We start from the raw sequence: 17836 nt of genomic DNA, 5'->3' as shown, positions 1-17836 counted from the left end.
TCCTCTCCATTAATATTTTCTACATTCCCGATGAGTAGAAGCATGAGACCTGTCCAGTTGGTCTTCATGCTCTGGACAGGACCAGATACCAAGAATATCCATTGTCTTTCGAAGTTTAAATATATATCCTTGTTCTCTTTTTGTATTTTGAACTTTGATGGCTGAAGATGTCCTTCAGCGAGGATGAAACATGTACCATGATTTAATATTATCCTGAAAGGAATAAATTTAATTTGTGTTCTAAGGATGGAATTCTCCTGAAAGTACCATAACACTTGAAAGTTTTACGCTTGGGAACTGCTGTCTGTAACAGGAACCCTACACGTCACTGTCAAGCGGCAGGGTGAGGAAACCACAATTTTCTGCGTGCAGTACGAAGTTTTACAGTTGCTTTCTCATCTGATATAGGAAACATATGGCTAAGGTTTGTTACATAGCCATACTAACTACTTAAAACTGTGATTTTTTTTTTTTTTTGTGCACACCATGTATATTATCACTTCTGTTTAGTTCTTAGTCCCATGGTCAAGGGTTAGTGTGCCTGCCTCTTACCTGCAGACCCCAGATTCGAATCACAGCCAGGTCAGCAATTTTTTTTACCTGCACTAACAACCCTGGCCCTATTATTTCAAAGGCCGGTCATCAGTTTGTATGCCGAGACTGAGAAGCGCAAGTGGCAACATTGTACTAAGAATGCTCGGCTCAGTAATCTATGCATAATGTTGGTCTGAGCACGCATCACTAGTGTGATATTGAACCACGTAGGAGGTACACACTTGTTCTGTAACACATACCAGTCACTGTGTTAATAATAATGTTTTGCATCCATAGGGGCCTGGAGCAGGTCTTTCAAGTTAATGCTCTGTAGGCGACCTTCATATCTGTAAGGATGGGGCTCTACCTAAGATAAATTCTAATGTTCAAGATGGCACAGACACCCTGCCCCTAGTCAGAGTTAATATCCTGGCCAGGATCTGAAGCCACTGTGCCTCGAACCAAACCCATTTAGACATGGAGTCGGACATAGTGCTGATTATTTTTACATGTGTAAGTGAATAGTGGGCAGTGATGGATAAGAAACCAGGAGTTACACTGCACAGTTTAAATTAACAGTGATCACATTTGCAGAAAATGTCATTCTTGCTGCAGCATGTGAGTTTTGTGTAGAGCTGTCACATGTACTCTTATGGCATAAATAAAAACGCCAGTTGCAGTGTGTCAAAAAGACAACTTTATCACTTTTGGGACTTAAATCAGTCCATTCTGCAGAGATTGGAAAAGAACTGTTAAAATATTTAAGTAAATGGTAGCTGTTCAGTTTCACATGAAATGTTACCGTTAAAAGGTGCTGGAGGTGTGCAGGAATACTGAAATATCACAGTTTAAAGCAGGCAGAGGGTGTCTGAGTAGACTGTAGAGGAACAGCCTTTCTCTTCGTAGAAGGATGTCTTTGTGCCAGCTGTTGCCAACGGATCGTACCACGACAGTGGTGGTATTCCATCCGTACAGTATTTTAGATTCAGAATTAGATTTGCACTCTTTTCCCTCTCCCTTTTTTTGAGGTTAAAAATGACTTTTAAAAGCAAGAAAACGATGCAAGTAAATACGGTATTATTTCCGAGATCAGTGAAATATTTAATTTTCATTTGTTTCGTGGCCTCCCTATTCTTTTACTGATTTTCATTTGTTTTGTGGTCTCTCTATTCTTTTACTGACCGGGCGAGTTGGCCGTGGGCGTAGAGGCGCGCGGCTGTGAGCTTGCATCCGGGAGATAGTAGGTTCGAATCCCACTATCGGCAGCCTTGAAAATGGTTTTCCGTGGTTTCCCATTTTCACACCAGGCAAATGCTGGGGCTGTACCTTAATTAAGGCCACGGCCGCTTCCTTCCAACTCCTAGGCCTTGCCTATCCCATCGTCGCCATAAGACCTATCTGTGTCGGCGCGACGTAAAGCCCCTAGCAAAAAATTCTTTTACTGATGACTCGTTTCTTCATAGGATCAGAATTCTTCTATTTTCTTCTAAGAGGGGAGGATCTTTTCTTTTATTATCCTCAAAGAATACTTACTTATCTCTACCTGAAAATTTACATCTCTGCTCATTTTAATGATATAAAGAGGTAAGAATTCTAAAACCGTAAGAGGATAGAAATAATGATAGTTAACAGCACAGCAAATCATTCCTACGAAGGTGTACACAACTTTTAAAAAAATGGCCTGTTGTCTTTTCTTTCTGTACAGACACACCCAGGTCAGGCCAGAAGGGGTTCTTCTCTACAAGTTTTACTGTCATGTTGTTCTTAAACAAGTTTATTCATCATAATCTGAGTTTTATCGACCTCTCTGTCCTTTCATTTGTATTTCTGCGATTTATTTTGGTGCTCTGCCATCATTAATTTCAATTAGCTTCCTTCTCTGAATCAGTGGTAGTGTTGGTTTTTGGATCCCAAGATCACAGTTCAGACCTGGCTAAGGTATTCAGATTTCTGAAGGGCAGAAAGGAAGTCCATTCAACACTCCATGTTCATAATGTTGGCATGTGAAAGATCTAACACATTTGATGTTTATTTGACAAAATCACAACTTGGCCATAGATTGGCTAACAAATATTCAGGCAGCCTAAATGCCATCAAATTAAAATGCTTGCATAAGGTAGCTGGGGCCATACGATTACTATAATAATGTCCATTAAATTAAATTGTATTATGAACCCCAACTATAACTATTGAATTACCAGTTGTCCCAGGTTTCATTGCTGTATAATACGTGAAACTTTTAGTGATATTTCGGCTCCCTAGTGCTGAATCCTTAGACCTCAGTTATCTTCGAGATTCATATTGGCTACGTTTGACACACAAACTATAAATCAATTAGGCATCACCGTGCGACATCTGGCGTACACGTTACGTACTAGTGCTTTTGTTTACTGAGCAAAGCCAAGGTGATATTTTTGAGAATTCATGCTAGGAACAAGATTCGCGTAGAGAAATGTTATATAATGTGTGTGACACAGTTGTTGGTTTAAATATTAAAGGTTTAGAAAATTTATATCGATCGATCATTCTATCAATTCAATTCAGATTTCAATTTCATTCAGTTAGCCGTGTTAACTGGAACCGGGGTAGCTCCCTCCTTACTCCTCACCCCCGTAAAACCAAGTATCAATAAAAGTTTCGCGGACTATACGATTCCTTCCATAACTTAAGCTAACCAGAAGCTGAGATTTAAAGGGCTTTCATGAACATATTGATGGTTTTACAAAGTTAGAAACACTATAGAATCTACATGGCTCCATGTGAAAGCATCTGTTCCAGAATATAACCGAAGGAAAAGCCTCTACACCGGCTACCTCGCCACTTACATGTTTAACAGTGCAAAATAGCAGCCGAAGACAAATTCAGCAAATTTTTGGAAATCGTCCGGGACATTTAGTGGTGAAAAGAACTGAAGGACTAAATTCCAGCACCTCAGCATCTCCAAAAACCATAAAAGTAGTTAGCGAGACGTAAAGCCAGTAACATTATTATGAAGTCTTTGCAAAGTGGATGTATTGAACCAATGAATATTAAAAGCGAGCTTCTTTTCGTTTTTAAGCAAAGTAATACCTTTGATATATAATGAAGAATGAACGAAAGTTCCCAGCACTCCAGCTTGTCCTTCAAGTGAAGTTTCTCCAAAGGACCGAGAAATCTCCTGATTGAGTATGGTACCAAAAGTCTTCAACAGAACTGTTACAAAACAAATCTAACAAACCTGAAATCAGCACGGTGATAGCGTACATCCAGAAACGATAGGGCTGTAAAAGGTTTTCTTTTAGCTTTCCCTGATGAATTTAGAGAAAAATCAGAATTGTACAATGTCTCATTGTTTTCTCTCCCCTTGAACTGTTTTTGGGTGCCAGGTGTTTGAATTATTATTTTTTGTCTATTGAACATTATTGTAATAAATTCATAGTTTAATGGGTTACTGTATTTCTCTCATTGTTATGGCTAATTCTGACATTTACTGAAAATCAGATGTTTGTGGTTTTATTTGATCTTAAGTGAATAATTGTTAAAAATTTTCCACTGAAAATCTTTCTTTTCCTGTTCTGCTTGTGCACTTTCTGACTAAAGAAAAAACTGAGCGGGCTCTTGTACGGAAGATTTAGAGGCAAACTTTGCCTACCTTGTCCCGTGCTATAAAACCAAAACCAAACCCCATGGCACAACAGTCCCAAAGGGCCATGTCTTACCAAGCAACCACTGCTCAACTTGAAGGCCTGCAGATTGCGAGGTATCATGTGGTCGACACAACAAATCCTCCCGGCTCTTATTCTTGGCTTTCTAGACCGGGGCCGCAATCTCGCTATCAGATAGATCCTAAATTGTAATTTCGTAGTCTGAATAGACCTCGAACCCGGGGCCTCCGAGTAAGAGGCACCACAGAACCAGCTTTTCCGGTACCATGGTCTTTTGTAAAATAATGTTTCTTGTTTTATCTTGCTCTTTAAAAATTTTGACCAATATACACTTTGCCAAGAAGGTGGTGTTTATGGCAATTTGTAACATATATTTACTTTGAAACTTTTTCTGAAAGCCTAGAAGTGCTCTCTTTTATTGACGAATTGTAGATGAACCTTCATGTGTTTACTCACCAAGAAATCATCTTGATAATTTGGCCCTTCTTTCTGGTCATGGTTGTTCTTGGAGACATTTAAATTTTCAGCCAATTGCTTTTTTATGTCAGGAAGTGTGCATTATTTTCTGGCCTTATTTATAGAAAGTCTTATCTGTTCAGTATATAGGCCTAATTCATACTAGTCAAAAAACTTGCAGTCAACATGGCTTACATATCACTTGAATGTGCGTTTCATAAAATTTGACAGGTACGTCTGATTATTCATCAGATTGATCATCTTATTTCTTCTAACAATTAATGACAGCATTGTAATTTTGACATTTTCATAAAATTGTCATTTATAATGTGAACTGATTAACTGTCCTTACATTTGTCATTCTAGTATAAAGTATAGTGAGAATGATTCGATCTGCTGCTGCCGCTCCGCCCCCACCCCCCTCCCCCTTTGAAGCAGGAAAACTACTCTGATATTTAGGAACGGCCCCTAGCCTGTTCTCCGAATGCCATCTACATCACTTCTTAACATTCTGAAGCTGTTATGAAGAATTTGATGCAAACATAACACTGTTCATGTAAATCATCCATTTCGCTATTCTCAGCAAGCACATACTCAAACACAAATGTAGCGTTACTCCTGATGCGTAGAACAAGTTGGTTTCCTACATATTACCAGCGGTATTGCTTGTGGCAGGCAACATCGATAACAATGCTCCCTACAAGTACGTGAATTATGGTCCGGGAATTAAATGATTAGATCTCTTATTGATAAAATAACATACCGGTAGTACTCTTAATACATCACCAAGCTACAGTGTATGGACTGGTAATTTGTTGCCATGTTTGTGAACTTAAAAAGAAACTACCACATAGTATTTTGAATGTAATGGATGCATTTCTGTATTTATTAAAATATTTATGAACACAAATTTTTATATGAAGCTCAATCTTTGGTCTCTCCAGCTGAGTTAAATATCTATATATATTTAATAACAATAATCGATCATATTAACCTGTCAGGTTTTATGAAATAGATACATACTCGTATGAAATTCTACATCTTGCAACTGATTTGCTAAAATCTTTACTATGGTTCTTTAGAATATATAACATGTTGGGATATTATTTTTATATGTTTTATTTTTGTAAATAAAGATTTCTATTTATCATTGTTAGGGATATTTGTGATTGTATGGAATGGATAGGGGCTATACTAACGGGGATGTAACCAAAAATATATATGTTTTTATGTAATTGTATTTTTGTGTCTTCAGCTAAGATCGACACACTTTTGTACTGTGCTTTATTTTCCTGTGTGTGTGTGTTGTAATAAAAGAATGTTATTGCTGTTTACATCATTTTTCATTGCGTGTAGTTGCTAGTTGTTAGGAAAATAGATTTTCCAACAAAACTAAAATCAAATTAATGCTCAATGATTTAATTATATGAGTTTCTCACATCGGTTGATCAGCAGGCACGCCCAGCGTATCTGCCTACCATTGACTCGTCACTTCCCGTTACACAGCGCAGCGACAACACGGGAATGCCCGTACTTTGCAGGTCAGGTCCGTGTATTAAGTGTTGATCTGTCACTCCAACTGTTCTCGAGTTGTGAAATTTTACTTCGGGGTATAATTCTCATAATGCCTCCACATGTGTACACGGTAGAGGAAAGGGTATTTATGTTCGATAATTACTGTATGTGTCAGGCAGTTTGTAACTCAATTTCCAGGTGTACACCCTCCACATAGAGAGACCGTGCGGAAACTCATAAACAAATTGAGAGGAACTGGTTCTTTACTCGATAAGAGGCGTAGTGTTAAAAACCATATACTTAACGAGGAAAAGGTAAATGAAATTTCTGTAAGATTAGAACATATGCCTACAAAATTCCTAAGACGACTTGGACAAGAGGCCGGTTTTTCAAAGAGCTCGGCACGGCGGGCTATGAAAATGTTATGCTGAAAGAACACACCCGGAGAGAAATAGCCTCAAATACTGAAGAAACTGGGGTTTCCTAAGACGATGCAATTCTTGGTTTCTTCCTTTTCATTATCTCGTGTCGCGCACGGATAAAATGAGCGGAGTGCTGTCCTTGTTGCTATGCCGCGGAACGGGGAGTGATGAATCAATGGGAGGCAGATAAGCTGGGCGCGCCTGCCTGTCAACTGATGAAACTCAGTATAATTTTCATCCTTACCTCATATGAGGTCAAGGCAAATAGAATTCCTTTCTACGTAAACTTCATGCACTTCTAATCTAACACTGTCTTCCCGTCCATATCCTCCTGTCTTATGCTGTTTCACACTTTAAATACTGATAGTTTCTCTATATTCTCCTGACAGATGTTGGCAACCATCTTTTGCACTTCCCATATCATGACTGCCGTTACATGAATGTTGAACCACGCCGGAGGTTCCACGCCCAGGATAATAATCTCTGCTCACATCCATATTTCCCTTCTCTCCTGACGTGTGTGATCAGTTACTGGGTACCATCCAGAAATCTAGAATTAAGGCTGTATTTTAGTTAGAAACACTTAATTGAAACACATTTTGTACTGTTAACACTGATGCTTTCACGGCCCGTACTTGTAGACATGATATGAGCTTTTGGGCTTATGCTGTGTCAAGAAAACAAGGTGAAACTCTTTGTTTCGCAGAGAACTTTGCTCCGAGTCTTCAGAAGAAGATCTCGATTGTTCACAAGGATGTCTTCTAAAAGATTTTCTTTTGAAGACTCGGAGCAAAATTCTCTGCAAAACGTTAAGAGTTTCACCTTGTTTTCTTGACGCGGTATAAGCGTAAATGTCCGTATCATGTCTGCATTTTATACTACTTAATTGGATGGCATATTAGTTAGTGATTTTAAAACCATTGGGTGGCAAAGATGTGAAATATGTACAATGAAATGTCAAGAGGAAATTTTCACTGTAAGCTATATCCACAACAAGCAGAGCTTTGTGTAGATCAGGGCCTCTCAGGGTGCATGCACGGTGCAAAAGACGACTTCGCTTGGTTGACCAGAGTGCAGAACCTCACTCCTCAATTTGGAGCAATAGCGCTGTCTCTCTCTTTCCCCACGCCTGTCTCGCTCGCTCCCCCTGTCTCCCTCTTCCTCACTTGCTCCGTAACGCTCCAAATCCGAGCTGAGTTGAGCCGAGCTTAGTCTAGTAGCCCAGAGACGAAGCGTTGGTCCGAGCCGAGCGGGACCGAGGCACTATGCACAGGAACTCTGCACCGCTGTTTGCACGCGTGAGATTTTTGGGCGTTTGAGAGGCCCTGGTGTAGATCATTGGTTCAGCAATTTAGCATGCATTGTATCAGTAGTTAATTAATTCTCTCTTCTGCTGTCATATTGTTGTTATAAGAGGAATTATAACTTGGCAAGTCAGTATTGTAGCAATTACAAAAACTAACCAAACATGGGTACACAACTGCTATAATCTGTTCGGTGTAACCTGCTGCCCGATGTAAACAAATACATATGGAAAGGTCATACTCTCATTGGCTGTTGGCTCTGCAGGGTTGTTCAACCAATATTTCCTATTGTATGAAATTTACAAAATCTTTTAACTTACCTGAATGCATTCCAGACAACTATATCTGTATTGTAACCGTAATTAGTACATTTTTGGGGGATAGATTGTTTTGTATGCCAAATATTGCACTCATTCTAGCTGAGCCGAGATAAACACGATGACAGTAATTGTATTTTGTGTTATCAAGTGAGTGGCTGTGCGGTTTGGGTCATGTAGCTGTCAGCTTGCATTTGAGAGATAGTGGATTCGAATCCCACTGTTGACAGTCCTGAAGAGGGTTTTTCGTGGTTTCCCATTTTCATACCAGGCAAATTAAGCTGTACTTTAATTAAGGTCACAGTCACTTTCTTCCCACTCCTAGCCCTTTCTTATCCCATTGTCGCCATAAGATCTATCTGTGTGGGTGCGACGTAAAGCAGATTTAAAAATATATATTTTGTATCCTATAAAAGTTTGGAAACAACTAGTTAAAATGTAAAGATAAATGTGTGTTACATATTTAAAGTTGCGCTGGGTGAAGTGGCAGTGGTGTTTATTTATCGCAGTTGGTAGATGACAGTGGGCCAACAAGTGGGCATGTTAATAGACGCAGCACAATCATCACATTAGTCTTGCATTATTGACAGGGCAAGACTGAATTTTGGAGTTCTACTAGTGCAAAAATATTATAGGATGAATTCAGAAGAGAATGTCTGTGATCATTCTGGAGCTAGCGACAGTAAAGCAAAAGAAACCAGTGTATGACTAAGGACTGAGCAACTGCGTAGTCATAGATTCAGCATGCTACTGTACTTGGCGACAGAACCCCACGTGTAAACAGGCAACAGTTCCTGGTATTGCGGAGTGCAATCATATTTTGTTCATGTACTGTAATACGTAGTGTAAGAAACTCTCAACAATTACGGTTTAATATTGGTGCCGACAGGCTGTTAGGAAGTCCCATTTCCAGGTTTTAACCCTCTTAGTGCCATGCTCTCATGACCAAGAATGCCAGGCTGATCAGCAGAATTTTGCAAGTCCCTATGTAAAGCGCCACATAATTTAAAATTTTGAGTAGTTTCATTTTAAACCTGCAGGAAATGTTGAGGATGGTATCTACTTACTACTGACAATGATGTCAGTATTGTTAAGTTTCAAAATATAATTTTTAAAAATATTTGCTGAACACTTTGAAAATAAAAAAATCAAATTTCAGAAATAGCAATAAAAGGAATTCAAAATTAAAATGAGATAAAATGTGGTAATCCCTCTGCAGTATAGCCATTCGAGTGAATAAACACAGAAAATTTGAAAAGCATCTGTTTAGTAGGTAATTAACATGTAATTACTGTTACATAACTGCCAATCATCACATGACCAGAGAAACGCATGAAATTCAGAAATCCAATGTGCATTTAAAAAAATAAACAAATGACCCATTTAGCAATAAAATCAGAAACTATGTTCTTCACTCTATGGAAACAAAACATAAGATATTGCCATCTGCCATTCATAATTGTGCTAAATGCATATAGTACGGCGCGCTGTTCAAACAACGATATTTCGTTGCTGGCACTTTATGCACAAGTACCAAACAATCGCGTTCTAAAAGTTAAAAATCCTCTCTATGTAAAATTCCCAACACCTTTGCATCTGTTGAAATGTTTACTGTTATTCTTTCTTTTGTTTGCATGTCATTTTTACCTTGGCTTCTGCTAAATAAAGTACAGCTGGTCCCAGGTCATTTTAATTTCCATACCTATTGGTATAGCATCTCAGGAAGTGTGAGGCAAGTGCATTGTGCCTGATGCTACAAATACTCTCTGCTTGACCTTTAGAAAGGGTTCATATTGTCTCTTTCATATTGCAGGAAGTTCAAGATGAGTCGGACGGGTGTGGTGCCAAGTTTAACGTCCTGATCGTGTCGGACAAGTTTACGGGCAAGCCGCTGCTGCAGAGGCACCGGTAAGTTGTTGTAATTATTTACAAATATGTTGCAATTGGGAGATATTCCAGTAGCATTGTCTGTTTACAATAATATAGCAACAAAATTAAATTAAAACAGATTACTCAACAAACAAATTGAAATTAAGGTATTGCTAGAATATATTAAAAAACAACAAAAGACCGAAATATAAATGAGAAACAATAAATACATGAAAATTACTTACAAGTAGTTCATGTAATTACAATCAGTTGTGTTGGAATTCAGATAGAATTTACAAAATACAGTAAATCTTTGCTTTGACAGATCCTGATTCAGCAGACTTCAGGTTTAACATACATTTTTTTACTGATAAATACAGATAATGAGAATAGTGTTAAGAATCAATTACACTGATTAGCATTTCTTCATTTTTTTTCTCTGCTACATGGAAAAATATTACTGATTCTTGATAACTAAAGTGCCCTGAATCAATATCTGTGTTCAGATTTTCTGTATTTTGTCAGTTTTTTTGTAATTTTGAGAAGAAAATTGGAAAAGCATCAAAATTGGCAAAGTTCGTCATTAAAAAAAATATTTTGCAAATTGCTTTACGTCACACCGACACAGTCAGGTCTTATGGCGATGATGGGACAGGAAATGGCTAGGAGTGGGAAGGAAGCGGCCACGGCCTTAATTAAGGTACAGCCTGGTGCGAAAATGGAAAGCCACGGAAAACCATCTTCAGGGCTGCCGACAGTGGGGTTCGAACCTACTATCTCCGACTACTGAATACTGAATGTATTGAATAGGTGACAAAACAAACCTTTTAGCATCCTACATTCAGTATCTTCAATACGGATAACAATGATTTTTATCAGTTACTGAATACTGGCCGCACTTAAGCGAATGCAGCTATCGAGCTTGGTAAAATATAATTTAGTAAGACAGTATACTTGAAATGACTGCTTAGGTATTGAAGGATGTAGAATCCAAGTCTGTATTCAGATTTTCTCTCTTGTGCCTTGTTTTATGTCATTTTTAGAAATAAGAATGAAAAACTTCAAAATTAGAACAATAATTTCAGTAATGTCAAATTAGATATATTATTTTTTAAACATGTTTTAACACCACAATATAAAATTTGAGTGTATAAAATTAACATTGAATTATATTAATAAAAAGTACTTCCAGCCGTTCAGTTTGTCAGTTGAAATGTTGCATCAGTTTGATGCCGTGCTGTGACTGAGATGTACGCCTCTCCAGCGCAATAATCTGCTAACATTGCTTCATTCCACTTGCCCTGGTATCTTATTTCCATCGTTTTAACATCGTGATGAAATCTTTCATCCTGCTCTTCATTTATTGTACCAAGATTTTTGGGGAAGTAATCAATATATATGTAGAAAATTAAGTTTCACACTCATGTTACAACCTAGAGATTTTAAGTTAGCATTTCCTCAGCAATTTCCTTGTAATTTTCAGATTTCCTGTTACTAGAAAGTTTTCTGTCAAGCTTTTGAATGAACGACATGCAGATTTTTCTGTTTCATTCATTGACGACTGTAAATTTTGGATCCCTCATTTGCTCGCGTATCTCTGGTCCATTGAATATATCAGCTTTTCCTCGGAAATATCATTTTAAATAAACAAAAGAACAACGTATTTTCTCAACACTATTTACCGTGCTGGGTATATGACACGCTAATGAATACACAATTAAGGCTTATACCTACCAGTTTCGAGGAATGGCATTCATACAAATATAGAAATGCATAGAGTTTTTTCAAGTGTCCTTGCAATATTATGCAAGGAAAAAATAATTATTGGATACTTTGCTCAAATTTTAATTTCAGTTGTGTTATAAGATTTTAGTGATACCATTATGTCTAAATTAGCAGCTTTAATGCAATTAGTATAATTGATGTAGGCCTAAAGAAACATATTAATTTCAGTATTTAGATATTTTCATGAATTTCAAAATTTTCAAAAAGTTTTTTTTTTAATTTTTAAATTGGGCATGATGAAACAAAACTACATATAGGCTTTGTAACTACCCATAGGGGGTTTAACCTGACAAACCCCGGTCAGATATTATTATTATTATTATTATTATTATTATTATTATTATTATTATTATTATTATTATTATTATTATTATTTAATATGTATATTTCAAATGTATGTATTTAGCACTCATGCCATAGTAATTCTTATAAGAACTCTCATTATTATGGGTACTCTCTAATTATAATATAATCTCTGTATTTATATGGGACTAGCGTGCTTCGATCACTCAGTTTATTTCCCGATTCTGTATGTGACTATTCTGTGAGCAAGATCTACTGTTGTTCGAATCCCACTATCGGCAGCCCTGAAAATGGTTTTCTGTGGTTTCCCATTTTCACACCAGGCAAGTGCTGGGGCTGTACCTTAATTAAGGCCACGGCCGCTTCCTTCCAACTCCTAGGCCTTTCCTATCCCATCGTCGCCATAAGACCTATCTGTGTCGGTGCGACGTAAAGCCCATAGCAAAAAAAAAAAATCTACTGTTGACGGAGCTGAGGTGGAAAATTCCCGGAACTGCGCTATTTGAGAATGCAGTTGTGTGGGCTTGGACTCGCGTGGAGCCGACACGTGTCAGATTATTCTCAAGTTGGAGCTTGCAGTGAGCAGTGCTTTCTTTCGGAGTGTAATCAGAGGTGTTTTGTACGAGTTGTGGAAAGATATTCCATGCCATATTGGGAATTAGTGATCTGCTGTTGATGGAACTGGGGAGAGAGGTGCTGGATTGTAACAACATTCTATGGTTATGAATGTTAGCCATATATAATTCTAAGGTAACGTGTTGGGCCTTTTCAAACTATATCAACGCCATCAGTGAAATGGAGTCCATTCTCGTTAAAATAGTCGTGACTGTGTGTGAATATTTTGCGTTCCGGAATAAACTGAGTACTAATTATTGAGAGATATTGATAGAGAGTTACTTCATAATTAAAAGACAATTATTTATATCAATATTCTGTTTATTTGGTAATATATGTTCAATGGTGTATCATGACGAGCTAGGCTCAAATTTCAAGGTAAATGCTGTTTAATTCATGACGCTCAATAGAACAAGTAAATTTTATGAGATATGTATGTATGTACGTTCAGTTTCAGCCCTAAGGCTGGTTGGATCCTCAACAGCTCTGCCATCAGCTGTCATAGATGGCCTAGGCATCACTGAAGGGGCATACTAAGGAAATGAGGAGTGAAGTAGTTTCCCGTTGCTTTCCTCACTGAGCCAGAAGTTGCTATTACATATCAGTCTGCCAAGCCCACTGAAATGCATGCACCAACCGACCCTATGAACAACATTTTCACACCTTTCATAGCAGGGATTGGCTGCAGAAGGAATGGCATTACTAGCATCGCTCATACCTCAGTCACTTTCATATAGTCAAAGCCAAGGATAAGACAGAGACAGATCAATGAAAGTAACAAGCGTGCTGTAGCCCATACCAGAAGACATAGTGCACTGTAAACACTAGCCGTCTTACTAATAAACGGTGTATAACTTTTATACAAGGTTTATACACCGTTTATGCAAAATTCGTTACTAATAAACCGTGTATAAGCCTCCCGTGTATACATCTGTTATAGTTATTCGTTGAATTGCTTATACAGACCAGGACCCTTGTATAAGCGTTGTATAACAGTGAGTAGCGAAAAAAGAAACGAGTGAGCAATTTATTTTCGTGATATTTATTGTCTACAGTAATATAATCGTGGTGAAATATTCAACTTATCCATTTAACATTGAATACACATTGAAAGAATGGACGATAACGTTGATGATCTTCACGATATTTTAAACATAGAAGACATACACCATTCAGAGGTTATGGAGGCTAGACATCTTCGTAAAGTAAAACACTTTGAAGAGACGGAATGACAATAACTATAAAAGAAATTATGGTTGGGCGTATTTTTATGTAATAACTTGTTACTTTTGATATTGCGAGTTTATTATACATTATCTGCCCCTACAAAGATCTTTCTCAAATTTGAGTACCTATAAAATGGGACATATTCCTCGAGATAAAAAATGGCATAACTTGAAAACCATACGTAATATGATTTCCATACTTTGTAGTTGAATATGCAGAAATATGATGTATAAATGCCTAATAGAAACTTTTTTGATCAAACCTTTCTTTTAAGTTACAAAACACTTTTTCCTTTCTCCCGAAAAGTAAGGATTTTGGAATGTGTACCCTTTTCAATTCGCCGATTCAATTACAATTGCTTATGTTTTCCGTACTACCCCAGTTAGGAGCTTTTGATCTTTTCTTAGCTTTTCCATTTCTTTTTTGGCGTTCATTACACAAGCAAGCTGAAGAAATGTTGATATCAATATAAGTCAATTTCCAGCTGTCTCACGGAATGACAATGAATAAGTTATAAAAGAAATGATGGTTGGGCATATGTTTATGTAATAATGTGTTTCTGCTTAATAGAGCTGCATCAAACCAGTCTATGGACTGATGACTCAAACAACAACAACCCTTTTCAACTTGCCGATTCAATTACAATTGCTTACGTTTTCCGTACTATCCCAGTTCTTTTCTTTCTTTTCTTAGCTTTTCCATTTCTTTTTTGGCGTTCATTACACAAGCAAGCTGAAGAAAAGTTGATATCAGTATAAGCCAATTTCCAGCTGTCTCACTTAGTGTTGCCACTGCCTTTTAGATATGCCGTGCTACTGTGCGACTTTCCAGAAAGTTTTGCTCGTAGATAACCAGCAGAAGCGATCATAAAGGCGGTGAACATGCAAAATACGCCAGTGAACTACAGGAAGAGATTCCTACACCCTGGAACGAGTGTATACGTGCTGTATAGTAATACAATGCGTATACCTCGTATATTAGTAAGAAAAATGAAAACCCTTATACAGGGTTTATTCACTGTATAACTAAACAAGAGTTAAACAACTGTATAAGGACTTTTTATTAGTAAGACGGTAGGTCCTGCGAGCAAAGACTATTCTGTTTAAATTCCATGGGTGGGGAAATTACCAGATGGACTCCTTTTCCAATATTATTTTCCAGATGTCAAGTGATTCAGATCTCCTTGTCACAAGGCAATGACCCTGAAGATAAATCTCAACAGCCGGCAGTTTTATGAATTATTTATTTATATATTTCAATGGCTCCTAACTTCCTTTATTCATTATCAGTTATTATTGATTTAATAGAAAGATTACAGGGGGAACTGAACATTATAAACAGGTTCTCTGTAGCAAATTGGTTGCATATCAATACTATTGTAATTCCAAACTTCAGGCAGCTGAAATGAAATTCCTTCGCACTATGATCCAGAAAACCAGGAAAGACAAGATTAGGAATGAGAAAATTAGAGAAGTAGGAATAGATGATTCTCTCCTCAATAAGATTCAGATATCAAGACTGAAGTGGTTTGGTCACATGAAGAGGATACCAGTAAACAGAACTGCAAGGAAGGAATTTGACAGAAATGTAGAAGGAAGACGACCTGTGGGAAGGCCATGAAGGAAATGGATAGATTTAGTTAAGAACGATGTACTGCTGAGAGGTCATGATTGGGACAAGTTGGTGGAGGAAGAATGGTACAAGGACAGGATGAGATGGAGGAGGCTCATACACCACACCCGGGAAACTGGAGATGGTGTAGGATGATGATGATCAATGCTATTGAACGGATGTGAATCAGAATACAATTTTAGAGGTTTTAATATCTTTGACTTATATGAAACTTTGAAGAGTGGCTAGACATAGACGAGGGCAACTCCGGCAACCAAATTCCAAGCCAGGAAGATATTCCATGAGCTGACCAGAAAGCTGCTGCCGGTGATGATAAAGCAGCTTCAGCTTCTCTGAAACCATCGGTGGTTAGAGAACACTTGCTTGACGTTATCTCACTCATGGCTCCCTCTGTGGATCAGTGGTAAAGTGTCGGCCTCCGGATCCCAAGATAACGGGTTCAGACTCATCAGATAATTTGGATTTTTAAGGGTTTAATAAAGTTCATTAGCCAATAACCTACTACACTAGTGTTGCAGGGGGAGAGGTGATACTCCCAGGTGCCGAATGGGGGGGGTCCTAACAGACTTGCCGGCGGACTTGAGGGAAATAAAATACCTCTCGCGGACCAAACACACAAATCCCTGTGGGTGAGGGACGCTGGCGAAGAATACACCCACGGTATCCCCTGCCTGTTGTAAGAGGCGACTAAGAGGGGCTACTAAGGGATGATTGTATTAGAATCATGAAACTACTTGTGATTAGTAACACCACGCGGGGAACACCATGGGTCGCTTTTACTTGCACGTGGTACCACTCTGTATGTTATAGACTATGTTACGTACAAAATAGGTTTGTGATTAGTAACAACCGAGTGCGTTGTCGGCTTCTACAGTACCTGTGATTAGTACCACTTTAGGAGCGACACCATGGTTCTGGCTTGCCTATGATTAGTACCCACTATATGAGGAACACCACGGGATAGTGGGGGTTGCTGTGGTTAGTACACGTATGTGTTGAACACCATAGGTTAGCGTTGCCTGTAAATGGCGCCGCAAAGTGCGAAACACCATAGGTCTGTATTCCATGTGCGAATTTCACTACTTTCCTAGCGATAAGTACTATTATGAGGGGTCGATGACTTCTGTGAATGTGAGACATTGTGGGTCGGATCCACCGATTGTTTTAAATTCATATCCATCCATTCATTCTTCGACCTCACATTTTGAATTCTGGTCAGTGGAGTATTTTGAACATAAATTTGTGACATGGTTCACAGGGGAGGTGAAATGTCATAAGTATGGTAATAGCCTATTTTGATACTTGTCTTTTCTGAGCATAATATTATTGAATAGTTTTCATATACTACTTCTTTAGTTCAGTAGTAATTGATATTTTTCTAAGTTTGTCATCATACTTTCCAGTGTTGTTGTTTTTTTTCTCTCTCTATTTCTTTCCCTTTGACTTTTATGTCAGTTCTATCCTCTTTGGTTTTGTAAATTATTATCTGTAGGCTAATGAGTTTATCACAATAAGAAACTTCCAATGATCTGTACTTCTGTCCCCACTGCGGTAAATTATTGTAATCGGTAAACATGCATATACAGTCGAGCTAATCCAAAGGAACATCGTGCACATTTAAGAAAGCAACAACCAAGACCTATCTTTCAGTAAAATGTTGTTTGATGAAACAAAGGATGATGTCATTCTGCTGATAATCCTGCCACTGTAAATAAGAAATCCCAATTCATATGACTGAGAAAACTGTTGAAGACTTTGCTGCGTTTCTTGCTAAATTTGTCTACCTCCCCGGACCTAAACATATGAAGCTCGTAAAAAGAATAAAGAAAACACCTCAGGGAGACACTGTAAGAACACTACCAATCCTTTGTACTCCTTCATCTCACTGGCCTGAATTTTACTCTTCATTTCTTGCTGTCAAAGTCCAATCTCTGCTGCATACGTTAATATAAGGGCATAATACATCTTGTACATTAACTCTTTATATTTCATAGGAACTTCTCTGTTCCACACTAGGTTACTTACATCCTGGTAGAAGGTATTTCCTGCTTGAATGAAGTAGCACAGTTACAATTATACAATCAGTGCAGAAAGGTGTTAGGTCAATTTTGCTCAGTATTAATCCTATCTGCAAAGCTATCTCTAAGGTTAATCTTGAGTTCTTCACTATGAATTTTCAAATGAAAATAATTGCATACATGATGTGATTGTTT

General features: G+C 37.9%; 1 protein-coding gene across 1 annotated transcript in view; it reads left to right on the top strand.

Moving 5' to 3' along the window:
* The window catches only part of Mvk (Mevalonate kinase), a 44585-nt gene that overhangs the window by 7457 nt on the left and 19292 nt on the right, over nt 1-17836 (top strand). The window contains exon 2 of the mRNA XM_067159018.2: nt 10006-10100. The gene's annotated coding sequence lies outside the window, so the exon portion shown is untranslated. The remainder of the gene's footprint in view (nt 1-10005; nt 10101-17836) is intronic.

Source organism: Anabrus simplex, chromosome X (genome assembly GCF_040414725.1).
Source record: "Anabrus simplex isolate iqAnaSimp1 chromosome X, ASM4041472v1, whole genome shotgun sequence".
Lineage (NCBI taxonomy): Eukaryota > Metazoa > Arthropoda > Insecta > Orthoptera > Tettigoniidae > Anabrus > Anabrus simplex.
The sequence above is the reverse complement of the archived record's forward strand: the minus strand, read 5'-3'. Positions and strand labels throughout refer to the sequence as shown.